At 46.3% G+C, this 23998-nt stretch overlaps 13 non-coding genes across 13 annotated transcripts; 7 read left to right on the plus strand and 6 right to left on the minus strand.

Moving 5' to 3' along the window:
• Positions 1–5223: 5223 nt before the first annotated feature.
• Trnay-gua lies at positions 5224–5312 on the plus strand. Its single transcript is given in 2 exon segments — positions 5224–5260; positions 5277–5312. It is a non-coding gene; the product is annotated as a tRNA-Tyr (tRNA).
• A 358-nt stretch (positions 5313–5670) lies between these two features.
• Positions 5671–5742, minus strand: Trnaq-cug. Its single transcript has one exon. It is a non-coding gene; the product is annotated as a tRNA-Gln (tRNA).
• Positions 5743–12007: 6265 nt separating this feature from the next.
• On the minus strand, positions 12008–12079 carry Trnaq-cug. Its single transcript has one exon. It is a non-coding gene; the product is annotated as a tRNA-Gln (tRNA).
• A 248-nt stretch (positions 12080–12327) lies between these two features.
• Trnay-gua lies at positions 12328–12416 on the plus strand. The gene is given in 2 exon segments: positions 12328–12364; positions 12381–12416. It is a non-coding gene; the product is annotated as a tRNA-Tyr (tRNA).
• Positions 12417–18518: 6102 nt separating this feature from the next.
• Positions 18519–18607, plus strand: Trnay-gua. Its single transcript is given in 2 exon segments — positions 18519–18555; positions 18572–18607. It is a non-coding gene; the product is annotated as a tRNA-Tyr (tRNA).
• A 358-nt stretch (positions 18608–18965) lies between these two features.
• Positions 18966–19037, minus strand: Trnaq-cug. Its single transcript has one exon. It is a non-coding gene; the product is annotated as a tRNA-Gln (tRNA).
• A 248-nt stretch (positions 19038–19285) lies between these two features.
• Positions 19286–19374, plus strand: Trnay-gua. Its single transcript is given in 2 exon segments — positions 19286–19322; positions 19339–19374. It is a non-coding gene; the product is annotated as a tRNA-Tyr (tRNA).
• A 358-nt stretch (positions 19375–19732) lies between these two features.
• On the minus strand, positions 19733–19804 carry Trnaq-cug. Its single transcript has one exon. It is a non-coding gene; the product is annotated as a tRNA-Gln (tRNA).
• Positions 19805–20052: 248 nt separating this feature from the next.
• Positions 20053–20141, plus strand: Trnay-gua. Its single transcript is given in 2 exon segments — positions 20053–20089; positions 20106–20141. It is a non-coding gene; the product is annotated as a tRNA-Tyr (tRNA).
• A 358-nt stretch (positions 20142–20499) lies between these two features.
• On the minus strand, positions 20500–20571 carry Trnaq-cug. The gene has a single exon. It is a non-coding gene; the product is annotated as a tRNA-Gln (tRNA).
• A 248-nt stretch (positions 20572–20819) lies between these two features.
• On the plus strand, positions 20820–20908 carry Trnay-gua. The gene is given in 2 exon segments: positions 20820–20856; positions 20873–20908. It is a non-coding gene; the product is annotated as a tRNA-Tyr (tRNA).
• A 358-nt stretch (positions 20909–21266) lies between these two features.
• Positions 21267–21338, minus strand: Trnaq-cug. Its single transcript has one exon. It is a non-coding gene; the product is annotated as a tRNA-Gln (tRNA).
• Positions 21339–21586: 248 nt separating this feature from the next.
• Positions 21587–21675, plus strand: Trnay-gua. The gene is given in 2 exon segments: positions 21587–21623; positions 21640–21675. It is a non-coding gene; the product is annotated as a tRNA-Tyr (tRNA).
• Positions 21676–23998: the final 2323 nt, after the last annotated feature.

Raw genomic sequence — 23998 nt, forward strand, 5'->3', positions numbered from 1 at the left:
CTTTGCTTTTCATAGTTGCTTATTTCATTTGACATCTGTTTTCCAGCTGTGTTGCAGCATTGCTTTTATAAAATAAGATGCATTTGCTAATGTGAACACTTTCTGTCAACAGATCTATTAAATGATAATTTTGTAATCCACATTCTTTAAAAAAAAGGAGCACTTGGAAAGGAAAGAACAATAAGAAGGGACTAGTAACAGTAACGCATAATTTTCTTTTCAAGTACATGGTAATATTTCTTTTTACAATCAGTTCTTGTGGTGCACCACTTTAATTACATAGACATTAAGATGTGAATATACATTTCCCTTATCTGCATTGTTGTTTAGTGTAATATTTTTTCTGCTTGCGCAATGTCATGTTTAGGTATAAGTTGCTGCTGTTTGCCAGGCATAGTGTTATTGAATTTGACTTTTGCTCATTTATGCTGCTAGCTTTGCCAATTTGCATTTTTTGCATTGCTGTTTGTGTTGATTTGTTATGTGATGCTGCATTGCCTCGTCCCTTAGTTTAGCATCTGAGCTCAGTAGATTTAAGTTAGCTTAAGAGGGGGCAGCCTCTAAGAGAATGAGTTGCGATGAATTGGAAGAAATGCATTGAGAAAACAGGTTTAGGTAGGATTTTCTTGGAAATAAATGTTGAGGTAAGAAATGTGTGAACATATAAATACAGAAAGCATGCTTAGATAGAATTTTTTTTGGTGGAAACAAAGGATGAAATAAGAGGAAAGATATATGAAGTTTTGGGATGGACTGCAGTACCAAATGTTACACTGAAAACGAACCCTGTCCTTTCCTATTGGTGTTATCCCATTACGTGTTTGTGTACCCTTGTGTATTTGTTTTCTTCCTGTCTCTGTGTAGTTTCATAGAATTTTTTTTCTTTTAATATTAAGCTACATTCACTATGAGGAGGAATACTGTTATCCTCAAATATAAGTTGCATTAATAATATGTTATTTTCTTTGTAAGGTTGTTTACAATTCTGTTCTGTTTCAATGTTCATGTGTGAAATTAATGTTTCGAAAACTATTCTCATTATTTTATGTATGTACTTATGTCACTATTTTTGTAACACTGATGTATATGTTTATTTCTATTCTTTTGTAAAGCCTGTACTACAAATGTTATCTGTATTATTATGTTTTTAATGATGTATTTTGTACCTTTGTAATTGTATTCTTATGTTATAACATTGTAATTGTCACCAGTTCATGACATTATTAACTTGTTAGTTACATTTCACTGCACACGTTTCTGTTGGTCATAGTATGTGGACAATATGTGAGAAGTAGGGACTGTTCGTGTTTGCACGTGTGTTAATAATTCTGCAAGGGACTGGATAACAGCATTGCTGGTTCTAAGGACAATTCCAAAAACTTTGTGAGTGCACAAGTGGTGGTTTATGGACTTGCTATATTCTCCGCAAGACTCTTCGAGGGTGATTGTGCACCTGCACAGTCACAACAGATGGCTGCTGGCAATCTCTACAAGGACTACAGTGGGTCTGCACCTCTGGTGGCCCACCAATACCATTATCTCTGCAAGGACTACAGTGGGTCTGCATCTATGATGACCCACCAACGCCATTATTTCTACAAGGACTGCAGTGGGTCTGCACCTCTGGTGGCCCACCAATACCACAATCTCTACCAGGACTCCAGTGGGTCTGCTCTGTGATGACCTACCTACCAATATTCTTCAAAACTTCGAATGACTCTGCTGTGGGTTTGCTCCATTGTGGCCCATTACCTGTCAGCATGTCAAGAGTCAGCACTGTCTTTCCATTGGAAGGACAACACTACTTCTTCAAGACTGCATGGAAATCCACTACTTCTGTGTGCATTGTCTTTTACTGCTCAGACTTTGAGAAAAGAAACGGCAGTTTCACTGTGATGAACAATGTGGACTGTCTTTATGGACTGTGAGAAATTTTTAGCTTTTGACCAACAAAGTATCAATAAGTGTGTGCATTTTATATCTTTGTTATTGTAATTATGAAAATTTTTTTTCAAATCTGTATTGGCCACTGCCCAACCCAATTTGTAAAAATTTTTGTGGGGAGCATGGGGGCTATGTAAGTAGGCTGTTTATGTTTTCTCTATGTAAGTAGGCTGTTTATGTTTTCTCTATGTAAGTAGGCTGTTTATGTTTTCTTATTGGCAACGTTACGTAGCGCTCAATATGAAAATCACTGGCTGTGCTGTGTGCAGTCTGTGGCTAGTTTGCATTGTTGTCTGCCATTGTAGTGTTGGGCAGCGGCAGCTGGCTGTGAACAGCGCGTAGCGTTGCGCAGTTGGAGGTGAGCCGCAAGCAGTGATGGATGTGGGGAGAGAGATGGCGAAGTTTTGCAATTTGTCATGAACTGATATATATATTATGACTTGTGATGATATTAAGGTAAATACATTGTTTGTTCTCTATTAATATCTTTCATTTGCTAACTATCCCTATCAGTAGTTGGTGCCTTTAGTAGTTTGAATCTTTTATTTAGCTGGCAGTAGTGGCGCTCGCTGTATTGCAGTAGCTTGAGCAGCGAAGATTTTTGTGAGGTAAGTGATTTGTGAAAGGTATAGGTTAATGTTAGTCAGGGCCCATTCTTTTGTACGAATTATTGAAAGTCAGATTGCGTTGCGCTAACAAAATATTGTGTGTCAGGTTAAGGACAGTCGTGTATAATTGTTCAAAGGGGACGTTTCATACAGCATGTCAAGAGTCAGCACTGTCTTTCCATTGGAAGGACAACACTACTTCTTCACGACTGCATGGAAATCCACTACTTCTGTGTGCATTGTCTTTTACTGCTCAGACTTTGCGAAAAGAAACGGCAGTTTCACTGTGATGAACAATGTGGACTGTCTTTATGGACTGTGAGAAATTTTTAGCTTTTGACCAACAAAGTATCAATAAGTGTGTGCATTTTATATCTTTGTTATTGTAATTATGAAAATTTTTTTTCAAATCTGTATTGGCCACTGCCCAACCCAATTTGTAAAAATTTTTGTGGGGAGCATGGGGGCTATGTAAGTAGGCTGTTTATGTTTTCTCTATGTAGGTAGGCTGTTTATGTTTTCTCTATGTAAGTAGGCTGTTTATGTTTTCTTATTGGCAACGTTACGTAGCGCTCAATATGAAAATCACTGGCTGTGCTGTGTGCAGTCTGTGGCTAGTTTGCATTGTTGTCTGCCATTGTAGTGTTGGGCAGCGGCAGCTGGCTGTGAACAGCGCGTAGCGTTGCGCAGTTGGAGGTGAGCCGCCAGCAGTGGTGGATGTGGGGAGAGAGATGGCGGAGATTTGTAATTTGTCATGAACTGATATATATATTATGACTTGTGATTATATTAAGGTAAATACATTGTTTGTTCTCTATTAATATCTTTCATTTGCTAACTATCCCTATCAGTAGTTAGTGCCTGCCATAGTTTGAATCTTTTATTTAGCTGGCAGTAGTGGCGCTCGCTGTATTGCAGTAGCTTGAGCAGCGAAGATTTTTGTGAGGTAAGTGATTTGTGAAAGGTATAGTTTAATGTTAGTCAGGGCCATTCTTTTGCAGGGATCTTTGATAGTCAGATTGCGTTGCGCTAAAAATATTTTGTGTCAGTTTAAGGACAGTCGTGTATAAATAGTTCAAAGGCGACGTTTCATATAGTCTCGTGTAGAATTGTTCAAAGGTGACGTTTCAGTTTCATTCTCGTCCAATTCCAGATTTGCGTCTGATCTCTGCAGTTTAATATGTGTTGCAATGTTTCCACATGGCCACATGCGTCGCAAGTCGGAGTAGGCCGTAGTTGGATCTTACACAATTTCTCCCCCGTGGGCATCACCTCGTTCACAACATCATACCACACGGAACGAACTCGGGAATGAAGGTGAGGAGTGCTGATATTCACCCAAATTTGTCGCCAGTCCTTGCCAGGATACTTCATTTCTATAGAGTTATTCTGTTGCCGATTCGTAAATACACTGTAGACAGCAGCAGCAGTGAGTGGTTGCAGGTGTTGATGGACATAGCTGGACTCCACGTAATATCGGCGAATATGAACGAGCTCGGGATGGATATGTCCAACATTTATCGGCGGCGTCATATCCGGTGGTCGTAACTGCTGGAAGAGACGTGCTGTAAGACCTGTCTGACTATTTCGTAAGATCCTTGTCGTTCGAGCTAGAAAAATCGCTAAGCATTGTAATTCAACATTTTTAAGGGCTAAACCACCTTTATACCGAGGTAAAGCGGTAGCCTTGAAAGTGACTTTAAAAATATTACCTCGCCAAATGTACCAGCCTGCAAGGGCTAAGATTCTGTTTGCAATATCAGGAGGAATAGGGAGAACAGCGGCAACATGGTAAATCTTGCTGAGAACATAATAATTGACGAAATGTGCTCTCTGAATCCTGTCTAAACACCGCATATTGTGCTCACGAATCAAAGCTCGAAGGACGTTGAGCTTCTGTTCCCAATTCACTCTTACCATTTCCCGTGGATTCGGAGTGAGAATCAAACCAAGGTGCTTGAGCTGGTTGGTTGCCTCTAACCAAACGGTGTCCGCGAATCGAGCCTGCGGACCTAAATGCAAGACTTTGGATTTCCGTTCGTTAAGGCGTGCACCGCAGGCGCTGGCATACCGGTGGACAAGCCGCCGCACGGTATCGAACTCTTCGTCGTTGTTGATAAGGACGCTGATATCGTCCGCATAGGCATGACAGACGGTCTTGGTATTCAGCGTTTGAAGACCCGGTAAGGTGACGCAAAACGTTTTCAGTAGTGGCTCTATGGCAATGGCGAAAAGAGTCGTGGAAAGCGGGCACCCTTGTCGCAAACCTTGTTGGATGGGCACAGGGGCTGTTAACTGGCCGTTGAATTTCACGCGGGAAGACGTATTGCAGATACAGTTCCTGATTATCTGTACGAAATGCTGGTTGAAACCCAGTTTGTCCAGCGTTCGGAATAGAAATCCATGGTTAACACCATGGAACCAGACAGGAGAATGGGACTCGTAAATACACTTAGCAGTGTTCTGACGTACTTCAGACACTTCCTACTTGCATTTTTTAACATAATTGACACTATCGAGCATTATAAAACTTAATCTGGGCAATGTTTGCACTTGCAGCCGATGACTGCATTTCCTGTGCGTCTATATGGCAGCGCTGAGTAGCAGTGTGTGGAAACGAAAGACAGGGACGGACGTAAAGCAATCAGTACGAATAAGAAAGTATGCAGAGCCTCTGGTAGCTCAGTTGGTAGAGCGGTGGACTGTAGTGGAAGATTCACAGTTATCCATAGGTCGCTGGTTCAAATCCGGCCCAGAGGACTGTTTTTCTAATCTCAGGAGCAAACAGGCTCCAGAGCATGCCCACTCGGTCAGAACCTCCCTATGTTTTAAACCTATTTTAAAGGAAATTCATTTGCTCAGCTTCTAGTAGCTAGTTGATAATCATGGGATTCTTAGCCTTCGTAGGATAATGATATTTCTTCGAATTATAGTAAAATTGCTTGCTCTTACAGGCATTACTCGTTTAATGTGCTATATAGGTCACATAGTCGCACCAATATTCAGCCGTTTCATAGACATCTCGTTTTTAATACAAACGTAGAAACTACACCCCTGAGCCTATCGCTGTTACTTCCTCGGCGAGAAACGCTTATTACAGAAAATTTAGACTAAACGAAGGTTCCACCGAGATTCGAACTCGGATCGCTGGATTCAGAGTCCAGAGTGCTAACCGTTACACCATGGAACCAGACAGGAGAATGGGACTCGTAAATACACTTAGCAGTGTTCTGACGTACTTCAGACACTTCCTACTTGCATTTTTTAACATAATTGACACTATCGAGCATTATAAAACTTAATCTGGGCAATGTTTGCACTTGCAGCCGATGACTGCATTTCCTGTGCGTCTATATGGCAGCGCTGAGTAGCAGTGTGTGGAAACGAAAGACAGGGACGGACGTAAAGCAATCAGTACGAATAAGAAAGTATGCAGAGCCTCTGGTAGCTCAGTTGGTATCAGTCGGGCTTGAGAACCCGTGCGGCGCGGACGTGCTGTTTACGTCCTCGCCGCGACCAGCAGCTTAGCAGAGGCGGTGAGTGTTGTGATAGCGGCGCAGCGTCCATCGTACAGGCAACGTTCACATGGCTCATACTATACGAAAGTCGACAGTAAAGTTCACGTTTGAGAACCGCTTTGCCCGACCCAAAGCGCTTGAAGTTGAACGTTTTTTGAGAGAGGTAGTGAAATTAGATCCAAACGAACTAATTGGTATTCATCTTTCGATAGTGGCAAGTGTTGTGTATGTGAAACTTATCAATGACGATTGCTGTGACCGACTGATTCGGACGTCGGGAGGCTCTTATAAGTTCCTTCACTCCGATGGCAATGTAGGGACAGTCCTTGTGGAACCAGCGGGCATTGGAATCAGAACGGTACGTGTCTTTGAACTACCATTTGAGGTGACTGCCCACCAAGTAACTTCGGCCCTGCAAAATTATGGGACGGTCCTCGCCCACACAGAGGAGAAGTGGTTGAGCTTTGAGACGTACCCTGTTCTTAATGGTGTCCGTCAAGTGAGAATCGACCTTCAGAAACATATCCCCTCCTACGTATACATTTGTGGCTGCAGAGCGATCGTCATGTATGATGGACAACCTCGTACATGCTCTGGTTGTGGCAAAGAAGGTCACGTACGATCGGACTGTCTACAACGACGAATTGCACAATTGCCTGTGGGCGAGAACCTCGATCCGCAGCGGTCCCAAGCTATGCCACTTACGTATGTCGCGGCTGCGCGAGGAGCTGCGGTGCCATTCCCCGCTGTTACCGATCCTCCCGCTGCATCACAGGAGCAGGCCATGCTGCAGGATGCCCCGGTGGTCGACCACTCTGTGCGGCCGGCTTCAGACGCCCCCAGTCCGGATGTCTCCGCGCATGTGGACCCTCCGCGGATGGAAGTGATGGACGTGGTCTCTGACGTGACGCCCGAGACGGGAGCGGACTCCGAAACACCTAGTGCGGGACAGTCTCAACCTTCAGACGCGGAGGAAGCCCATACTTCTCGGCACCAACAAAAGAAGCGCAAGAAACAACGTATCGCTCCCCCAGATGCTGGCGAAGCAGCTCGCCCATATCGTGAAAAAGCCACACGGATTGCGCAAACGCAGCGCGGCACTACGGCGACGTGTTCTGCAACAGACCAGGCCCCTACGCAGCGAGAGGCCAGCCCCCCTGGTCGCGGTGGCGTTGACGCCTGTAGTGCGACCCCTATGGATGTGAGTACGACGCGACCCCTTGAACCATGTGATGGGCCGGATCGCAACCTTCCGAACTTGCTCCGCCCCGCCCCTGTGCATAATGAAGTAAATTGGGCTGATGATGTTGAGATTGACGCTCAGGATTCCGGACCGACGGATAAACCACTGGCCGTGGACGACACCCATGGTACCATGGGTAACGCATTCCGACCAGGATCAAGTGAGCCGCTCGACGGCTCGGAGAAAGCACAGCGAACCTAAAAGCAGAAGGTGCCGCGGCGATGTGTCCAATGAACCCTCAACAGGCGTATCGCATAGCGACAATCAACATTAATAAAATCAGCAGTGCTCGTAAACTGCAGCTTCTCAGTGACATGTTACGAGCGGCGGAAGTCGATATCGCCCTGTTACAGGAGGTCAGGGAGTCGGATCTCCAGTCCTTGCGCACATATACCGCTCATGTCCATCCTGGTACCGCACACGAATTGGGCACTGCCATTTTAACCAAAGAGGGTCTCGAAGTTACGGACGTCGCTTTTCTACCTTCGGCGAGAGGTACAGCGCTTACGCTCGCTGGCGTCCGCATCATTAATGTCTACGCTCCATCTGGCTCAAGTAATAGAGGCGCCCGCTCGGAATTCTATAGGACTGACATAATGCCCCTGTTCGCGGGCAGGTATGATCACGTCGTTTTCGGAGGTGACTTCAACTGCGTGCTGTCACCCCGCGACCAGACGCCGAACTACAACACATGCCCGGAGCTCTCTGCCATTATACGTGACATGGCCTTGCTGGACACATGGACCTGCCTTCATGGAGACGCGCCGGGGTTCACGTACTTCACGGCTACGTCAGCGAGCCGCCTGGACCGCATATACACGTCGCGCGGGCTTCGTCTCAGTCTTCAGCAGTCGGAACTCTGGCCGACGATCTTTTCAGATCATTTGGCGTATATCTGCACCATCACTCTGGCGCGCCAGGCAACCTATCGCGGCAGAGGATTGTGGAAATTGAATGTCGCTGTTCTGCAGGATCGTGATTGCCGTGTACAAGTCACCGAAACCTGGACGAACTGCTTACGTCGCACACACGCCTATCAGTCGGTGCTCCTCTGGTGGCTACATTGCGCCAAACCGGCCTTGAGGAGGACACTAATGAACTACTCCCGCGAGCGGATGCAATGGTACAATGCGACGGTGGAATTTTACTTTAGTGTTCTCCGTGACATGTACAACCGTCCCGCACAACGACCGGTTAGTCTTGTGGAAATCAACCGCGTCAAAGCCAAACTGTTGCATCTCATGCGCCACAAGATGGATGGAACCGTCATTCGAGCACGACTTGGATATGAGGTCGCGCACGAACGACCCTCATTGCACCACGTGGTAGGGGAAAAGCGGCAGTATACACGCAAACTCATCACGGCACTTCGGACGGTGGACGGCCGGCGGTTAACCACACAGGCCGAGATCAAAAAAGGGTTCGTGGAGTACTATGCCAGTCTGTACTCGCAGAAGACGCCAGATCGAGAGGCACTTAATGACATACTCACGGCCCTGCCGCGCCGACTCGATCGCGCCACTGTTGATGCACTGCAGGAAGATGTGACGGAAGAGGAAGTGGCGACGGCCTTGGCCAAGGGTCGCAAGAATAAAGCCCCTGGGCCCGATGGACTGCCTATAGAATTCTACAGAGAATTTCAAAGTATCCTCACGCCGATGTTGAGACAGATGTGCCAGGAGCTACTCAATCCTGAGGTGGCAGTCCCTCGCGAATTTACGCAGGGACTAATCATTCCAGTCCCGAAGACATCTTCCGGATACTCTGTGCATCAATTCCGGCCGATAACACTGCTTAACAGTGATTACAAACTCTTTGCACGACTCCTGGCCCTTCGCTTCCGACCGGCCCTTACACTGTTAACGGGAAAAGACCAGACTGGAGTCGGTGACAATCGCGCTATTCATATGGCGTTGTGTGACTACCGTGATCTGATAGCCATCGCAGATGCGTGTAGAATGCAAGGTGCCATGCTTGCTGTCGACTTAGAAAAAGCCTTTGATGCAGTCGGCCATGACTTTCTCCGCGAAACGATGACGGCGATGAGTGTTCCACAACGGCTCATTGCGTCTGTCTTGCGGCTTCTTCATGGATCAGAGTCAATGATCTTAGTAAACGGACTTTTAGCAGGACCCGTACAGATACACTGCTCTGTCAGACAGGGGTGTCCCCTCTCCATGAGCTTGTTTGCCCTCGCGATTGAGCCGCTGTTGGTTCAACTCCACACAACGCTACGGGGCGTCACTATGCGAGAAGATAAATTTGTGTACCGGGCTTACGCGGATGATGTCGTCATCTTAGTACGTTCGAACGCAGAGGTTGATATGGCAATAGCTCTGATTGAGAGATACGGCAAAGCGGCTGGTGCACAGCTCAACAGGCGGAAATCGGGAATTATGCACATTGGACGCGGGTTACCCGCGCAACCAGACACCCGCATTAAGGTGCTTACAGAGATGAAATGTTTGGGAGTAACGTACACTAAGAATATGCGCCGCACGATCGCTCTCAACTACAAACGCATCTTGCACAATATCCGCGCCAGTATCCGACTACACACCTTACGGTCCCTCGATGCGCTGCAGAAGGTCGAATTCGTTAACGCCTACCTGGTGTCGAAGATTATATATATAGCGCGAATATTTCCCATGCCGCGGGCGACAGCGGACAGACTCCAGGCAGTCTTCGGCCATTACGTGAACCACGGACATCTCTTTAAAGTAAGTCACGCGACGCTCACGCTCCCGCTGATAGCTGGCGGCCTCGGCCTCATCAATGTCTACGTCAAGGCCTTGGCGTTGTTCGTGCGACTGACGCTATGGCATTGGAAACGCGACCATAACCGTCTGATCTCCTTCCTCCTGACGGAAATCGTGCCCCCCAACCTGGACCCGCCGATCGATATTCACCACATCCCAACGGCCTTGTGCCACTGCCGGACTTTTCTGCTAGACTACAGTTACCTGCGGAAGATGCTGCCTATTGACGACCTGCCCGCAGTCCGCAGTGTGTACGGCACCCTCATGTTGCGACAGCGCCGGAACGTGGTCGAAAGCAAATATCCTCGGTACGACTGGACTGCGGTCTGGTGCAATATCCACCCCCCTAACTTACCGACGGCGGCGCGGGCCACATGGTACTATTACGTGAATCGTAAATACCCGACGCAGTCACGTCTGAACAGATTCATCTCGCGGCATCGCCGCTTTGCCCGACGTGCCAACTGCACGATACGGACCTCCACCGGCTAGTTTGCGGGGCTGCAAAGGACGTGTGCCAACTGCTTTGTCGCCTATTGGCCTTCATCCAACGCACGGCGCCGCACGCCATTCCAATGATGTCCCTACTCTGCCCTGATGATAAACCGTACCCGCGAACGAAGAGACACGCAGTACATTGGTTAATGGGGATAACTGTGTACTACCTATTTAGCACGTCGGAGCATGACGTGGGCGAGTACAGATCATTCTTGGAGACCCAACACTGGATACTGAAGCGAACACAGACATACCGCAAACATTATGCCCTTTTTCTTATGAAGGTGTTTGAAGACTTTCTGGTGAACCGTTGACGATAGGCATGAGCAGTTCGTCTATATGTCGCTGTATGGCGATGCTGGTATCTACACAGGTAACAATTGTGTAACGATACACGAAGAATCCATGCATCAACAAAAAAAAAAAAAAAAAAAAAAAAAAAAAAAAAAAAAAAAAAAAAAAACCTCTCCGAATTCACCGGTTATAAATTAGCATCGAGAAGACGGCCTAGCGTCCGGAAGGCCGGAAAGTCTATCTCCCTACTGTCCCCAGCGGACATGCGTTCCGGAAGGGAACTATATGATTTTGGCCCAGGAGGGGCTTCTTCATTTTCATGTTGTAATGTATAAAAATAAAAATAAAAAAAAAAAAAAAAAAAATTAAAAAAAGAAAAAGTGGTTAAGGCTTCTTAAAAAGAAAGTTGGTAGAGACGGTGAAAAAAAAAAAAAAAAAAAAAAAAAAAAAAAAAAAAAAAAGTGATTAAGGCGTCTGACTAAAAAAAAAAAAAAAAAAAAAAAAAAATTGGTAGAGCGGTGGACTGTAGTGGAGGATTCACAGTTATCCATAGGTCGCTGGTTTCAATCCGGCCCAGAGGACTGTTTTTCTAATCTCAGGAGCAAAGAGGCTCCAGAGCATGCCCACTCGGTCAGAACCTCTCTATGTTTTAAACCTATTTTAAAGGAAATTAAAAAAAAAAAAAAAAAAAAAAAAAAAAAAAAAAAAAAGTTGGTAGAGCGGTGGACTGTAGTGGAAGATTCACAGTTATCCATAGGTCGCTGGTTCAAATCCGGCCCAGAGGACTGTTTTTCTAATCTCAGGAGCAAACAGGCTCCAGAGCATGCCCACTCGGTCAGAACCTCCCTATGTTTTAAACCTATTTTAAAGGAAATTCATTTGCTCAGCTTCTAGTAGCTAGTTGATAATCATGGGATTCTTAGCCTTCGTAGGATAATGATATTTCTTCGAATTATAGTAAAATTGCTTGCTCTTACAGGCATTACTCGTTTAATGTGCTATATAGGTCACATAGTCGCACCAATATTCAGCCGTTTCATAGACATCTCGTTTTTAATACAAACGTAGAAACTACACCCCTGAGCCTATCGCTGTTACTTCCTCGGCGAGAAACGCTTATTACAGAAAATTTAGACTAAACGAAGGTTCCACCGAGATTCGAACTCGGATCGCTGGATTCAGAGTCCAGAGTGCTAACCGTTACACCATGGAACCAGACAGGAGAATGGGACTCGTAAATACACTTAGCAGTGTTCTGACGTACTTCAGACACTTCCTACTTGCATTTTTTAACATAATTGACACTATCGAGCATTATAAAACTTAATCTGGGCAATGTTTGCACTTGCAGCCGATGACTGCATTTCCTGTGCGTCTATATGGCAGCGCTGAGTAGCAGTGTGTGGAAACGAAAGACAGGGACGGACGTAAAGCAATCAGTACGAATAAGAAAGTATGCAGAGCCTCTGGTAGCTCAGTTGGTAGAGCGGTGGACTGTAGTGGAAGATTCACAGTTATCCATAGGTCGCTGGTTCAAATCCGGCCCAGAGGACTGTTTTTCTAATCTCAGGAGCAAACAGGCTCCAGAGCATGCCCACTCGGTCAGAACCTCCCTATGTTTTAAACCTATTTTAAAGGAAATTCATTTGCTCAGCTTCTAGTAGCTAGTTGATAATCATGGGATTCTTAGCCTTCGTAGGATAATGATATTTCTTCGAATTATAGTAAAATTGCTTGCTCTTACAGGCATTACTCGTTTAATGTGCTATATAGGTCACATAGTCGCACCAATATTCAGCCGTTTCATAGACATCTCGTTTTTAATACAAACGTAGAAACTACACCTCTGAGCCTATCGCTGTTACTTCCTCGGCGAGAAACGCTTATTACAGAAAATTTAGACTAAACGAAGGTTCCACCGAGATTCGAACTCGGATCGCTGGATTCAGAGTCCAGAGTGCTAACCGTTACACCATTTTTTTTTTTTTTTTTTTTTTTTTTTTTCCTGCACCCAAAGCAGGAATCATACCCCTTTTTTTTTTTCTTTTTTTTTTTAACTTTTTTTATTTTTTTTTATTTTTTTTTCTACCCCCTTTTTTTTTATTTTTTTATTTTTTTTGTTTTTTTTGTTTTTCGCTCTGTCCATTTTTTTTTCTACCCCCTTTTTTTTAAATAAAATGGAACTAAAAAAAAAAAAAAAAAAAAAATCTGGGCCACTTCAGGCGTTGGCTCCTGACTAAACCTACCCCAGAGAGCTGCCTATATACCAGGGGAAATATGGGAAATCAAGGTTAGGGCTATCCTTACAAGCAAAACAAAATCTTCCTTTTTCTGAGTTTTATTTTAATTTTTTTTTTGTTTTATATTTATTTATTTATTTTATTTTATTTTATTTATTTATTTATTTTTTTTGTGTAATTGATCAGAGGCCTTCTGCGCCCCGCTGGTAATATGTTGAGTCACGTCTTCTCGAAATTGATGTGTTCCGTTCAATTGTTCAGAAATGTTCATTGGTTCAAGCAGGAAACCTTCTCCTCTCTTGGCTTAACACATTCCAGCTGCGAGGCGGCTCGTGGAAAGCACTCCCAAGGAAGTTCGAGAAAAATTGTCTGTATTTTGGGTGACGGACAACGACATAATGACGGTCGTTGAGGTATGTCCAAAAATCGAGTACAGAGTCGACAGTTTGTCCAAATAAGTAGTGAATGGCATGCCCGCGAATCCAATTCACAGCATTGGTCTTTGTCCGAGGAAAATAGTCACGTTCCGGAAATAATAATGAAAGGGGAGTAATCCGATCCGGAATGTCCCGCGTTAGAAAAGCCACAATATGTCGAACCAAGTGCCAAACCTCCGCCGCCGGTCCGCAAACAAACCGATGTTCATCATTGTCTGGCACTCCACACGTGGAGCATAGAGGTGATTGGGCGAGGTGGATACGATGAAGGCGAAATTGGTTGATTTGCTTACCATTGACAGTTATGTACCAGACAGATTGAACATTCGTGTCAAGGTAACAGGCGAACACCGCGCGCCATACATGACGCCAGTCAACCTGTGGGAACTTTATTTCAATCGGGTTAGGAGGACGACCTAATTGGAGGACATTGTATACTGCCTTTGTCTTGAGTAAAAGCTGTCTTGGTAAGGTGAGGCGTAGATAACTGAGTTCCAGAAAGAAGTACCGTATATAATGGAACTGGGCCGGAACATCCGCGATCATCACTGGGGCTGACAGTGAGACCGGCGAGTATGCCGACAGGAGGAGACCAGTGAGGCTCGTTGGGCAACGTGTCCATACCGTCATCTGGGAGCTGACAAATAGGGCGCGAGCTCTGTCAGGCACGTGAAACAGACCTATCCCACCTCGTTCACGGGGAAGAGTAAGGGTCGCATAGTTAACTTTGAACAACATCCCAGAGCTGACGAAAGATGCCATCGCTGCCAACATGCGACGTGCCACAGTAAGCGGGAAAGGTAGAACTTGCGCTACATGGGGAACTCGGGATGCGATATATGTATTGACATATCGAGCTCGTTGGAGAATATCTAGGGATCGAAGGCGATTGTCCATAAGACCTGCTCTGATCATTAAAAGGAGGCGTCGGCAGTTGATGGTGGCTGAACGCCGGAGATCAGATGAAAAATCTATTCCCAAACAACGAATGGTATCAACGGTGGTGAGAGGTGTAACGCACTCCACGGGAAGTCCCGTGCCAATGAACATAACTTGTGACTTACGTACGTTTAAATAGCTACCCGACGCCTCACCATAAGTCGCTACCCACGTCAAAACAGCTCGAACTTCGTCGGCATTACGTAAACAGATGACGACATCGTCAGCATAGGCCATGCAACAGAATCGGAAGCGATCTATGGACAACCCTACCAAACGTTGTCTTAGTCCACATAGCAAGGATTCCAAGGAAAAGGCGTACAAAACTGCTGATAGAGGGCAACCTTGACGTACGGATCGACCTATTATTATCGGTGGAGTTAGTCTGCCATTGTACATAATCCTGGATGAGGCACCCCGCAGAAGGCGCATCACTACCGTGATAACGGCGACCGGGAAACCCATATGGTGCAGAACGGCCGTAAGGAACGAATGGTCAACCCTATCGAAAGCTTGACTGAAGTCCAAAGACGCAAGTGCCCCAGAGAGGCGTTGTGCCTGGGTAACGGCGATCATATCCCTGTAGCGGCATAAAGCCGTGCGAATATTGTTGTCGCCTCCCAAAGATGCTTGGTCTGGCGACACAACATATCGGGCAACGTTTTTAAGTCGTGCTGCCAAGAGGCGAGTGAAGATTTTCATATCACTGTTAAGGAGGGTGAGGGGCCGATAATCACTGATATTGTTGCCACCGTGCGGTTTATGTACAGGAATAATAATTCCTTCCATGAAAGCGTCCGGCACAGGTACTTCCGGAGACATCAGTTCCCGACAGATGGAGGTGAAGGTGGACTCTAACAAATCACGGAAGGTGCGATAAAATTCGAGGGGAAGACCGTCGGGGCCCGGGGAGCGATTGATGGTTCCTGCCCGGATCGCATCGCGGACTTCCTCATCAGTCACCTCCGACATCAAGTCAATCGCCACATCTCCTGGGATACCACCGAAGTTGAGCTGTGAGACTTCCTCGATCAACTCTGGGGAATGTGGAACTGCGGCGTAGAGCTGCCGGTAGTGGGCGTGAAGCACATTCCCTATGGCAGATTGGGTTACGTAGCGACGCCCGTCTTGATCCGTTAGGACGTGAATCAATTTTCGGCGTCGATTTTGTCGTTCTTGGACGATATGGTACATCGACGGATGTTCATGAGGCATGCGATCAGCAGTACGAGATCGTACTATCGCCCCTTCCAAATGCCGTCGCATGAGATTGGAGATTTGGGCCTTAGCTTGGTTCATCCTTGTATGGCGCTCAGGGGAGGCTGGCATCGTGGAGCATTCTCGTAGGATCCTGTAGTAAAAGTCCATAGTGCTCTTCCTCCAGGCGACAACATCTTTGCCATACCGGATTAAAGTTTTTCGAAGAGCAGGTTTTGCACACTGGATCCACCAGGATATGGTAGACGGATACGTGGGTCGGCGTCTATTACATGTGATCCAAATGTCTTCTATTAGAAGTCGACAGTCAGGTGAATTAAGAAGAGCCGTGTTCAGTTTCCATAAACCACGTCCGTGCCATACTGCCTGTCTTGTGAGAACAACATCACAGAAGTAAGCCTCATGGTCTGAGAAAGCAACAGGCCAGATTTCAGCCTGTCGAGTGTGTTTAATTAGGGATCGCGAGATGTAGATGCGATCCAGTCGGCTAGAGGAGTGCGCAGTGTGGTACGTAAAGCCCAAAAGATCACCGTGAACATGTCTCCACGTGTCGACAAATTGTAGCCGCGTGACGACTGTTTCCAGAGCGGCGCATGGTGAGTGACGCGGCAATTGATCCTGAGGTCGCTGGGTGCAGTTGAAGTCTCCACCCATGATCCAGTCATCGTGTGGTCCCATAAAAAGGGGTGTGACTTCATTCGCGAAGAAGGCATTGCGTTCACGACGGTAGCTGGAGCCCGACGGCGCGTAAATATTGATGATGCGTACACCAAAGAGAGTGAGGGCCATACCTCTGCCGCTGGGGAGGTATAGGACATCTTCGGCAGGAAGACCTTCGCGTAAGATGATGGCAACACCACTACCGGTGTCCGAAGCGGGAGAAAGATGCACCGTGAAGCCATGTGGTGGTGAAAAATCGGCGACATGCACTTCCTGAAAAAGCGCAATATCTATGTCCGCATCATAAATCATATCGCGGAGCAGCGCTAGTTTGTGGGGCGCACGAATGGTCGCGAGGTTAATCGTTGCGACACGATAATGCTGGTGTTGGAGTCCCACAGGCACAGGCGGGGCTTCTTCTTCAGGAGCGAGAGGTCGTCGATCTTGCCGGGCCGCTGAAGAGGCTGCTATTGTGGAGAGTTTGCGGCCGCGGGCGCAACCGATGGGGGTGCCCCAGCATCAGCAGCATCCACCCCAGTCCCTTCGATCTCCACATCGTCTGCCCATGAGACTGATGCTGCGGTAGGGCATCGGCTGTGCACGGCATCCACGTGGAGAGGAGACGTAGTTTTCGTCTCATCGGATAGGCTCTCTTCAACGTCGACCTGTGGGGGCGACGGCGTCAGTAATGAGGGGTGTTCGTTGCCAGTGGTCGCCTGTGGCGGGTCTGTCGCATCAGCCTTTCGATCATCAGAGATCGGTTTGTCGTCCATCTTCGGGTCTGCATCCCCGGTATCCATCCGCAGAATGGATCCATCAGGGGGTGTACGGCTACGTTTCTTTCTCTTTCGTGTCGACCCTTGTTTTCGAACAAGTCGTTCAGAGTCCGATGGCGGGTGGCTTTCGTCTGACTCCGGACCAGTCTGAAGGAAAGCAGAAGTAGGTACCACTCCCGGATCAACGTCCATCTCAGTAGCATTTTCAGTCACAGTGCTGCGATGATTCGGCAGGTTAGGATCTGGCGTCTGGGGCACCTCAGAAGGAATCTCAGGAGCGGTTGTATCTACCTGATCAGACGACGTCAACGGAGCAGGAAGACTCTGTGTAGACGTGCTACCTTCCTGGGCAACCTTGGCGTACGTGACAGGGATCTGAGTCATCACCGCTGGGGACGCTTCCTCGCCGACCGGCGTCTGGATCAGGCGGCGTCGCATGCAGGCGGATCTGACGTGGCCTTCTTGTCCACAACCCGCACATGTTCGGGGTTGGCCGTCGTACATGACAATGGCTCGCACCCCGCCAATGGTCAGGTATGATGGAATATGTTTTTTCAGTTCAATTTTGACCTGACGCACACCATTAAGGACATGGTAGGTCGTGAAGGTTTGCCATTTTTCCTCTACGTAACCGATGACGTTACCGTATGGTTGTAACGCAGAGACAACTTCGTCCTTCGGCACTTCAAAAGGTAGTTCAAACACCCTAATCGTGCGTTGACCGTACTCTGCGAGTTCAAGTGTTACAGCTCCGACGTGACCATCAGAGTATTTGAACTTAAGTCCATTGGCATGTCGGCGAATAACATCTTCACACACCTCGGTGTTTGTCATTTTAATATGAACGACACTACTCGTGATCGAAAAATGGATTCCGATAACGTGGTTAGGATCTAAACGAACTTCTTCACGTATGAACGTTTCAACTTCATGTGCACGAGGTCGCGCATGTTCAGCTGGGAAGGAAACTTTAAGGGTCGCACGGCGGTAAGCGCTCGACATGTTGTTCACAGTGGACGGACGCAAGCCTGAAAGCTACGACGCGGAAGTAAACAACGCCTGCAGCGGAGCACTGGCCGGCGCGCGGGGCCGTCCGCACGCTGCCACGGCTGAGAGCCGACTGTAACCATGGAACCAGACAGGAGAATGGGACTCGTAAATACACTTAGCAGTGTTCTGACGTACTTCAGACACTTCCTACTTGCATTTTTTAACATAATTGACACTATCGAGCATTATAAAACTTAATCTGGGCAATGTTTGCACTTGCAGCCGATGACTGCATTTCCTGTGCGTCTATATGGCAGCGCTGAGTAGCAGTGTGTGGAAACGAAAGACAGGGACGGACGTAAAGCAATCAGTACGAATAAGAAAGTATGCAGAGCCTCTGGTAGCTCAGTTGGTAGAGCGGTGGACTGTAGTGGAAGATTCACAGTTATCCATAGGTCGCTGGTTCAAATCCGGCCCAGAGGACTGTTTTTCTAATCTCAGGAGCAAACAGGCTCCAGAGCATGCCCACTCGGTCAGAACCTCCCTATGTTTTAAACCTATTTTAAAGGAAATTCATTTGCTCAGCTTCTAGTAGCTAGTTGATAATCGTGGGATTCTTAGCCTTCGTAGGATAATGATATTTCTTCGAATTATAGTAAAATTGCTTGCTCTTACAGGCATTACTCGTTTAATGTGCTATATAGGTCACATAGTCGCACCAATATTCAGCCGTTTCATAGACATCTCGTTTTTAATACAAACGTAGAAACTACACCCCTGAGCCTATCGCTGTTACTTCCTCGGCGAGAAACGCTTATTACAGAAAATTTAGACTAAACGAAGGTTCCACCGAGATTCGAACTCGGATCGCTGGATTCAGAGTCCAGAGTGCTAACCGTTACACCATGGAACCAGACAGGAGAATGGGACTCGTAAATACACTTAGCAGTGTTCTGACGTACTTCAGACACTTCCTACTTGCATTTTTTAACATAATTGACACTATCGAGCATTATAAAACTTAATCTGGGCAATGTTTGCACTTGCAGCCGATGACTGCATTTCCTGTGCGTCTATATGGCAGCGCTGAGTAGCAGTGTGTGGAAACGAAAGACAGGGACGGACGTAAAGCAATCAGTACGAATAAGAAAGTATGCAGAGCCTCTGGTAGCTCAGTTGGTAGAGCGGTGGACTGTAGTGGAAGATTCACAGTTATCCATAGGTCGCTGGTTCAAATCCGGCCCAGAGGACTGTTTTTCTAATCTCAGGAGCAAACAGGCTCCAGAGCATGCCCACTCGGTCAGAACCTCCCTATGTTTTAAACCTATTTTAAAGGAAATTCATTTGCTCAGCTTCTAGTAGCTAGTTGATAATCGTGGGATTCTTAGCCTTCGTAGGATAATGATATTTCTTCGAATTATAGTAAAATTGCTTGCTCTTACAGGCATTACTCGTTTAATGTGCTATATAGGTCACATAGTCGCACCAATATTCAGCCGTTTCATAGACATCTCGTTTTTAATACAAACGTAGAAACTACACCCCTGAGCCTATCGCTGTTACTTCCTCGGCGAGAAACGCTTATTACAGAAAATTTAGACTAAACGAAGGTTCCACCGAGATTCGAACTCGGATCGCTGGATTCAGAGTCCAGAGTGCTAACCGTTACACCATGGAACCAGACAGGAGAATGGGACTCGTAAATACACTTAGCAGTGTTCTGACGTACTTCAGACACTTCCTACTTGCATTTTTTAACATAATTGACACTATCGAGCATTATAAAACTTAATCTGGGCAATGTTTGCACTTGCAGCCGATGACTGCATTTCCTGTGCGTCTATATGGCAGCGCTGAGTAGCAGTGTGTGGAAACGAAAGACAGGGACGGACGTAAAGCAATCAGTACGAATAAGAAAGTATGCAGAGCCTCTGGTAGCTCAGTTGGTAGAGCGGTGGACTGTAGTGGAAGATTCACAGTTATCCATAGGTCGCTGGTTCAAATCCGGCCCAGAGGACTGTTTTTCTAATCTCAGGAGCAAACAGGCTCCAGAGCATGCCCACTCGGTCAGAACCTCCCTATGTTTTAAACCTATTTTAAAGGAAATTCATTTGCTCAGCTTCTAGTAGCTAGTTGATAATCGTGGGATTCTTAGCCTTCGTAGGATAATGATATTTCTTCGAATTATAGTAAAATTGCTTGCTCTTACAGGCATTACTCGTTTAATGTGCTATATAGGTCACATAGTCGCACCAATATTCAGCCGTTTCATAGACATCTCGTTTTTAATACAAACGTAGAAACTACACCCCTGAGCCTATCGCTGTTACTTCCTCGGCGAGAAACGCTTATTACAGAAAATTTAGACTAAACGAAGGTTCCACCGAGATTCGAACTCGGATCGCTGGATTCAGAGTCCAGAGTGCTAACCGTTACACCATGGAACCAGACAGGAGAATGGGACTCGTAAATACACTTAGCAGTGTTCTGACGTACTTCAGACACTTCCTACTTGCATTTTTTAACATAATTGACACTATCGAGCATTATAAAACTTAATCTGGGCAATGTTTGCACTTGCAGCCGATGACTGCATTTCCTGTGCGTCTATATGGCAGCGCTGAGTAGCAGTGTGTGGAAACGAAAGACAGGGACGGACGTAAAGCAATCAGTACGAATAAGAAAGTATGCAGAGCCTCTGGTAGCTCAGTTGGTAGAGCGGTGGACTGTAGTGGAAGATTCACAGTTATCCATAGGTCGCTGGTTCAAATCCGGCCCAGAGGACTGTTTTTCTAATCTCAGGAGCAAACAGGCTCCAGAGCATGCCCACTCGGTCAGAACCTCCCTATGTTTTAAACCTATTTTAAAGGAAATTCATTTGCTCAGCTTCTAGTAGCTAGTTGATAATCGTGGGATTCTTAGCCTTCGTAGGATAATGATATTTCTTCGAATTATAGTAAAATTGCTTGCTCTTACAGGCATTACTCGTTTAATGTGCTATATAGGTCACATAGTCGCACCAATATTCAGCCGTTTCATAGACATCTCGTTTTTAATACAAACGTAGAAACTACACCCCTGAGCCTATCGCTGTTACTTCCTCGGCGAGAAACGCTTATTACAGAAAATTTAGACTAAACGAAGGTTCCACCGAGATTCGAACTCGGATCGCTGGATTCAGAGTCCAGAGTGCTAACCGTTACACCATGGAACCAGACAGGAGAATGGGACTCGTAAATACACTTAGCAGTGTTCTGACGTACTTCAGACACTTCCTACTTGCATTTTTTAACATAATTGACACTATCGAGCATTATAAAACTTAATCTGGGCAATGTTTGCACTTGCAGCCGATGACTGCATTTCCTGTGCGTCTATATGGCAGCGCTGAGTAGCAGTGTGTGGAAACGAAAGACAGGGACGGACGTAAAGCAATCAGTACGAATAAGAAAGTATGCAGAGCCTCTGGTAGCTCAGTTGGTAGAGCGGTGGACTGTAGTGGAAGATTCACAGTTATCCATAGGTCGCTGGTTCAAATCCGGCCCAGAGGACTGTTTTTCTAATCTCAGGAGCAAACAGGCTCCAGAGCATGCCCACTCGGTCAGAACCTCCCTATGTTTTAAACCTATTTTAAAGGAAATTCATTTGCTCAGCTTCTAGTAGCTAGTTGATAATCGTGGGATTCTTAGCCTTCGTAGGATAATGATATTTCTTCGAATTATAGTAAAATTGCTTGCTCTTACAGGCATTACTCGTTTAATGTGCTATATAGGTCACATAGTCGCACCAATATTCAGCCGTTTCATAGACATCTCGTTTTTAATACAAACGTAGAAACTACACCCCTGAGCCTATCGCTGTTACTTCCTCGGCGAGAAACGCTTATTACAGAAAATTTAGACTAAACGAAGGTTCCACCGAGATTCGAACTCGGATCGCTGGTTTCAGAGTCCAGAGTGCTAACCGTTACACCATTTTTTTTTTTTATGCCTTACCATTTTTTTTTTTAACCACTTTTTTTTCTTTTTTTTCCTTTTTTTTACTGTTCTTTGTCTGAAAATTTTTAAATTTTTTTGTGTTCCTTATCCTTTTGTTTTTTTTTTCGGTTTGACTAATTTTCCAAATGGTCTTTTTTTTCCTTAATCTCCAATTCCCTTGTTCGTTGTATTGTGTTTAATCGGTTGTCTTCTGTCCAACGTCTTTGTCCGTTTTCTTTCTTCTGGTTTGCATTTGTGTGTATTCAAGGACACCAAATTATGGATGTTCGCGAAAGAACTGCTACTGGGAAGGAAATATTCGCGAAAGTCAGACGTTGTCATATGCATCATCCCCAGTAGACAAACGATTGTCTTCGCAGAGAGTATATCCTTCGACAGGAGTACAGGGATGACGAATTCTTGTAACAGATGTCCCACTTCTCCATGTCCTATGGCATCTCAAGAACGACGTGAAGAAAATGTTGAAATGTTGAGTGATACCGGTGACCATATTGGTTGGTTGTGCGCCAGTGTTGGGTGGAGAGATAGACTTGAAAATCTATGACATTAGGGGCACTGCCGGACAGAATATAGTTGATAAAATGTCCCACGAGCCATAGGTAACTGTTATGTTTGGCAGCCGGGAAAAGTCGGAAATCTGGGCGCAGAATGTCGTGGATCGGAATCGCATGAGGCGCAGTCCGGTTAAGCACAGCGAGTTTTTTGCGCGTCCAGTTCCAGATGTGCACTTGGTCCCTGCAGACAAACAGATGTGCAATAGTCGCCACCACGTGGCATAAGCCACAGTAGGGACTCGGTTCAAGATTAATCCTGTGTCGCTTTTCTTGCGTCGGAACAGTTTCAGCGACCACGTCATACCATCTGGAGCGAACATCTGTCGGAAGCGTCGGATTGTGAATGTTAGTCCAAACGAGGGACCAGTTGCAAGCCGGATACTTCTTTTCCAAGGGGCTAGGCAGTGACGGCCTAAGTAAGCGGCGGTACAGTTGAACTGTCGGCTTCTTGAAAAGCTCGTCGTCGAGATAACTACTTTCAAGATAATACAGTGCTATATGCTGAAAGTGCGGGCTGACGTGACCAATGTCCACAGGCGGAGATAAGTTGCGAGGGCGGGACAACTGATAGAGCCGCTTCGTGACGGTGTCCTCGCTGGCGGTGAGTATCCGCCATGAGCGTTTCAGATACAGAGCCAGGGCGTGAATGCCGGGGTTTTTCAAGCCAAGGCCTCCCATATCGCATGGCAAAGCTGTCGTGGTGAAGGAAACCTTAAAAATATTGAACTTCCAGACGTACCAGGCGGCCGCCGCTAGAAGTGATCTTGCGACTGTGGTCGGCATGGGTAGGACGGCGGCAACAAACTGTAATTTGGAGAGGGCATAAGAATTGACGAAAAAGGCTCGCTGCAAACGATCGAGGTGTCGCATATTTTGGTCGCGCAGGAGTGCTTTTATCGCCTGAATTTTGGGTATCCAATTTTTGTGACACATGTCCTGTGGCCGGGCCGTGACGTAGAGACCAAGGTGTTTTCTAGTCTGTACACAGGGCAGCCAAGCGTCGCCTGTGAGCGGTCGTTCTTGACCAAGCGTTAAGACGGCAGATTTAGTGACGTTTAACATTGCACCACTATCGCTTTGGAATTCCTCAAGAATGCGCTTCGCTGCGGTGACATCGCGAACATCATTAAGGAGCACGCTGACATCGTCGGCGTATGCTTGGACCACAGACTTGACACCATAAAACTGGAATCCTGGTAGGCTATGATGTAGGCGGCGCAACAAGGGTTCCATAAGGATCGCATAAAGCGTCGTTGAGAGAGGGCAGCCTTGCTTGATACCCCGTGAGAGCTGGATGTACTCCGTCAATGTATTATTGATCA

Source organism: Schistocerca americana, unplaced genomic scaffold (assembly GCF_021461395.2).
Source record: "Schistocerca americana isolate TAMUIC-IGC-003095 unplaced genomic scaffold, iqSchAmer2.1 HiC_scaffold_204, whole genome shotgun sequence".
Taxonomy (NCBI): Eukaryota; Metazoa; Arthropoda; class Insecta; order Orthoptera; family Acrididae; genus Schistocerca; species Schistocerca americana.